Raw genomic sequence first — 6,000 nt, 5'->3', positions numbered from 1 at the left:
TTGATGAATTATCACTAGCTGATCGACCTCTTTCACTACTAGATTTCAATTTATATGTGTTATGTGGCTTCAAGGTGAGTTCAGAGACCTTATAACTAGTCTATTTATAAAGGTTGAACCATTTTTATATGCAAATCTTCATAGTCATCTTCTTACTCATAAGTTTCTTCATAAAAGTTCCCTTTATTTCATGACTGTTGCTATTACTGTTCCTCTACTATTGAATGATAGCTTAACTTTCATCGGCCTTTATTGCACATCACCAACATTTTGGTTCATCTCATAACAGCTTCAATTAACTTCTATCGGCCTTTATTGCACATCACCAACACTTTGGTTCATCTCACAACAACTTCAATTCTTACCGTGGAAGGGGGAGATTTCATGGTAGCTAACAGAACAACGATAACAACCAAAAAATTAACAACATATGTTTTGGTTAGTATGGTTGTAATAAGTATAGCTATGGCAATTGGCAACAAGGTAATTAGCATTGGGGTAGTTATTTTAACAACTTTCGAGTTTAGATCTCCATCCTCTTTCGAGTTTAACAACTTCAATTCTTACCGTGGAAGGGGGAGATTTCATGGTAGCTAACAGAACAACGATAACAACCAAAAAATTAACAACATATGTTTTGGTTAGTATGGTTGTAATAAGTATAGCTATGGCAATTGGCAACAAGGTAATTAGCATTGGGGTAGTTATTTTAACAACTTTCGAGTTTAGATCTCCATCCTCTTCATCATCCTACGATCCTTGTTTCCAGGTAGCCCAAGACAATATATTTGATAGCTTTTTTGGAATCTTCTATCAACTCTCATTCTCGGGTAATCAATCCTTTTGCACATGGACCTATTCCTTTTTTAAATGTTGGTAAGGATGAGGAATGACATTATGTTATGAAACCTGAACTTCAAACTTTAAGTTTAAGCGATATTTGGTCTTTGGTTTTCCTTTATTTTTCAATAAATGTTGTTGGTAATTGTTGGGTGTATAAATAAGGCGTCGTGTAAATGGTAGCCTTAATCGCTATAAGGCTAAGTCGGTTGCTAAAAGTCTTATTTAGTAAGAAGATATTAATTATTCTAAAACTTTTAGTCCTGTATATGGTAAAACATACTAATGTTCAGTTACTTCTCACTATTGTGGTTTCCAATAGTTGGAACATTAATCAACTTAATATACATAATGTCTTTTTTAATAGGACACTTCACGAAAAGGAATATATGCAGCAGCCTCCAAGTTTTATTGGTCTTACTCTTTCTTCTCATATGTGTTTGCTACGTAAATCTTTGTATGAGTTGAAACAAACTCCTTGGACATGGTACACTCGATTAAGTGATTATCTTTTATTTATTGGATTTCATGCTTCAAAGGTTAATATCTATTTATTCATCTTGTCTATTGATATTGGTATATTTCATCTTCTTATTGACGTCAATGATATTGTGCTTATTAGAAGCAATTTAGTCTTGTTTCACCATTTAATCCAGTTCTTGAACTCAAAATTCAAGTTCTTTGATTTAAAAGCTACCCATTATTTTTCTTGGGGTTGAGCTTCACCCTACTAGTATAGGTATCATACTCTAACAAGATAAGTATATGAAAACTAGTCGATACTCTTAATTTTGCCTCTAAACTTGTCATGGTGCCCAATTACATGTTTTCTAACCCTACACGATTTTGTCAAATGACTGGTGCTCTTGAATATCTTATATTTACGAGATCAAATATTTGTTTTGCTTTGGTGTGATACTTTGGGTGCCATTTGTTTATTCATCAATTCTATTTTTCATACTTGTACTAAATATATAGAGGTTGATTATTATTTTATACGTGATAGGGTTGCTAAAAAAACATTTAGATTTGCTTCATTTTCTTTAAGGACCAACTTATAAAAAACACATCTTAAATCATCTCCTTACAACAAATCTCTTCTCTAAAGAAAAAAATGTTTGTAGATAATTTATTTAAAATAACCAATTAAATATTAAATATATTATGTGTTTACTTACATATAATCGATTTTCATTATTAATGAAATAAAATAAAGATAGATTACTTAATTACTTAATGGATTTTAAGTATATTATTATGGTCTTTTAAGTTTTGAGCTAGCCTCGTATACATGTGATTGAACTCAAGCTTGCTTGCTATATCGTCGAGCTTAGAATAAACGAGCTTATCACATTTGCTATGTGAGTGTCCAGATTTTTGTTTGAGGGGAAAATAAAAGTTTAAATTTGACACTTGATTAAAATATAAAGAAAGAATTAATATATATATAAATTTTTAGGTTTTAATCATAACCACTCATGTGTTGAAAGCCATTTTAGAATGAGAATTCAAATAGATTCTCCCTGCTTAAATTTTTTGTTGAAGATCATCCCTTGTTTCTTATATCCTGGTACTTGACTTATTTATAGACACAACTTCCAAGCTTGCCTGCCCTCTATACAATGAAATGTAGGGTTTAAATTCCCTGATGATGTGTATGTGGTGTGTGTGTGCGTGTCTCTCTTTCTCTATATATATAGACATGCACACACCACACACACACATATATAGACATGCACACACCACACATATATTTACCTCTGATCTCCTAATTTTATAAATTGAAATTTTAAAATCACACATTTATGTGATAAATATATTTTTAAAATTACTAAAGAAATTTTTTTTTTTTTTATCTTTGTTGATGTACAAATTGATCTAAATATATTATATTGTATGGGTAAAAAAATCCATATAAAACTCCTTTCAATTTTTTTTAGGAGTAACTCATCTCAAAATTAAACGCCAGTTCTAGAAATTGTAAAATTCCAAGTTTTAATTACTTCATATCTCTTTATTTGTATTTGGTTACATATGAATTTTTTTAATAATAATATCAGCAAATAATTATAAATTCATATCGTATATGATGAATTTCATATATATAGGAAAATATATTTTATTTGCTACTATAGAAAGAATATCAATAATTTATTTCAACTTTTATTAAACCTCTTTTTTATTTTTTATTTTTATTTATTATTGTTTGTAAAACAAACCCAAGAAAATAAAGGGCAAACAATACACAAGTTCCATACACCCACCCGTCACGGTAGAACTCATTTAAGAATCCAATCGTGGAGTGTATAAGAACCTAAACCCCTTCTCCTCAGTCCTCAACTACTCCTCTCCTTCCTTCCCTCCCTCCCTTCTTCCCTTCGTTTTCTCCGTGTGATTTAAATCAGGGCTAGATCTTGACCTCTCTATCTGTTTCTCTCCCTACATCTATCACTTTGTTTTATGATGACTTCTTCAACTTCATTTTGAGTCATATTTTTTCCTTTTCCTTTTCACCTTTTTTTGTTGCAATGTTCTTGTTGATTTCCAAGTTTTTTGCTGATTATTTGTTATTTTATTTCCAATTTTTTCTGGTTCTTTATTCGTTATTTCCCACTTCTTTTTTTTAAAAAAGAAATTTTTGATCAAGAAAACCTCTTCTTTTTTTTCTGTTTCTCAATTTGTTGTTCTTTAATTTTTTTTCCCCACTTGTAACTACATCTAAAAAAAATCAAGAAATCTCAAAACCATGAATTACCAACAAAAAAAGAGTAGCAGAGGTGTTGGTTTTGTGTGATTTTTTTTCGCTCATAAATTTCTGGGTCTTACTGGTTTCTTAGAGGTATATATACTCTCTTGAGGGCTCTTTCGTGTTGGGAACCTTGTAAACCATTTGTTAATTGCCACGTATACTTACAAGACAGCTAGATCTCTCTGAGCTCTGTTGGTCTCTTCGTCTCTCTTTGTTTTCAAGTTTTCTCTAGCTTTTACTTTAGTTCTCTTACACTATCCAATATGCATGGAACATGGATCGACATCAAAAGTCATTGTTTGCAGGTGCAGCATCATCAAGATTCACACTCAAACAGATGTACGGCAGCTAGCTAGCTAGATAGATAGACAGCAATGTATTTCTTTGAAGGTGAGAATCTTGATGATGCTGCATCAGCCATAAATGACTGTATACACACACCTGAAATAGTTGGATCTAAGATTTTCTGATTCGAAACAAGGTAAAGCTGCTCAAATCCTTAATTACCATATTTGTTTGGCTTTTATTACTTGTACCTCGCTAATAACTTGGGGGGTTCATGTTAGTACAATGGCCTTAAAGGAGTAGCACTACCATATGTATGAAATAATTGATCCATCTTGGCTTGTACATGAGTCTATTTGGAATTCCCATTTATTGTTAACACACTGTGAGACGTACAGGAACTAGCATCTATATATATAGATGTAAGAACGCCGAAATTAGTCCTTCATGTCATATATATTGGTTATGATCATAGTACTGCTTTCAAAAACAACCCTTTTGTGCTTGTGTTTATGTATTAGCTAGGTTATTTCTGAAGACGAACGTGGTTCTTGAAGTTTAGGGTTTTGTTAATTAATTTGGTAAGCCATAAAGGAAGTTAGAGCTTGATGGAGAGTATATGAAATAGTGGTGTGTATGCTTGTTTGATTAATGAATTCTTTGTAGTTGTGTTTTTGTGTCACTCAACTAATTAATTAATTAATGATTATCTAATTAAGAGCTTAGAATTTCCAATTTCAGTTTCCAGACATACATACATATCCAAGCTTGATGGAGCAACTTGGCTACAAGTCATGGTGGAGCTTCTTTAGCATCTCCATATCACTGTTACAATCAACAAACTATTCATTGCTCCATACATATGAATATTAATTGCTCTTTGATTTCCTCCATGATTCTAGAGTACCCTCCTTGATTACCACTATTCCTTGTGGATCAGTCAAAGGAAAAAACAAATACAATGCATTGATATGACCTATAAGTTTGCCTTTGAAATATTCTCTTAGTTATAGTATACTTGCTTTATTCACCATGAACATGCATGTCCAAGCAGCCTGCAGTACAGAAATCTCTTTTTGATATCGCATATATATCCTTTTGTTGTTTCCTCTATTTTTGTCCGAATCTGAACTATTTCATAAATACTTTTTGATTTGGGTATCTTGCAGTCATTTCCTATAGAATTCAACCTTCTCATCTATGGAGTCCTTCCAAAGGGAATCTGTAAGGAAATATATATTGAGTTTTAATGTGCATGAAGAATTTGGAAGAGCACATTATTATTCAATTCACACACTAGCCGTTAAGGACATGTTTACAGTCAGACTTAAGCTGGCTGAATGTCCCACAAGCAAAACAGACAATAAAACAAGAGAGAGCCTTAGCTAGCTGTAACTCAGCAAGATAAAAGATCATTATTATGCTTCTGATATGTGACTTGCATTATTTTTCAAACTCTACACGTGAGTAAACATGGGCTCATGGCAATACGAATTGATTACAACTTGGCTCAGTTTAGGTTGGAGATATTCAGGTTTTTGCTTAAACATTTTATGATCATCTGTATTATGATATGCATACAAGTATTTTATTATATTGCAGGACTGCTACAAAGAGAATCGCCTTAATTCTAGGAGTTGCATAATGTTCTGAACTTGTGCTTGACATTTTTTCCTCAACGGGACCAGCTATAAAGGCAAGCAAACTACTTAGCTACTCTAAGTTTGTTTTCTGGCGCCAACAGGTGTAATTCCAGTTGGATATGACTTAGAGAGACCTAAAAGGGCATTACGGTGTCTGTGGTCTACACAGGTACCAGTCCCTGGATCTGAAGAAGAATCTTAAGCCAAGTCATGTGGGGGCAATTAGAGACAAAAGCTGTTGTGTCAATTGACAAGTGAAGAAAAGAGTAGCAAATCATTCTTTCTTGTTAAGGTCCACGAGTACACAGAGTAGGGAAAGAAACAACAGTATGGTGACCTATGCGATCATAGCAAATCAACTTGGTAAAAATGCATTTGAACATAATGCAATTTTGGATGTGCATGTCAGTCTTTCAGTGCTTACACTTTTCCATATATAGCTATGGGAAGGGCTTAATATATATATATAGACACACACATATA

The 6,000-nt window shown here is 32.6% G+C and overlaps 2 long non-coding RNA genes across 2 annotated transcripts; one reads left to right on the top strand and one right to left on the bottom strand.

Moving 5' to 3' along the window:
- Nucleotides 1–3,822: 3,822 nt before the first annotated feature.
- On the bottom strand, nucleotides 3,823–5,621 carry LOC105137131 (uncharacterized). Its single transcript, XR_844492.1, has 2 exons — nucleotides 4,223–5,621; nucleotides 3,823–4,070 (listed from the first exon to the last, which is right to left on the bottom strand). It is a non-coding gene; the product is annotated as an uncharacterized LOC105137131 (long non-coding RNA).
- LOC105137132 (uncharacterized) lies at nucleotides 3,984–5,925 on the top strand. Its single transcript, XR_844493.1, has 2 exons — nucleotides 3,984–4,070; nucleotides 5,619–5,925. It is a non-coding gene; the product is annotated as an uncharacterized LOC105137132 (long non-coding RNA).
- The last annotated feature ends 75 nt before the right edge of the window (nucleotides 5,926–6,000 follow it).

This window comes from Populus euphratica, unplaced genomic scaffold (assembly GCF_000495115.2).
Source record: "Populus euphratica unplaced genomic scaffold, PopEup_1.0 scaffold63.1, whole genome shotgun sequence".
NCBI classification, from domain to species: domain Eukaryota; kingdom Viridiplantae; phylum Streptophyta; class Magnoliopsida; order Malpighiales; family Salicaceae; genus Populus; species Populus euphratica.
The sequence above is the reverse complement of the archived record's forward strand: the minus strand, read 5'-3'. Positions and strand labels throughout refer to the sequence as shown.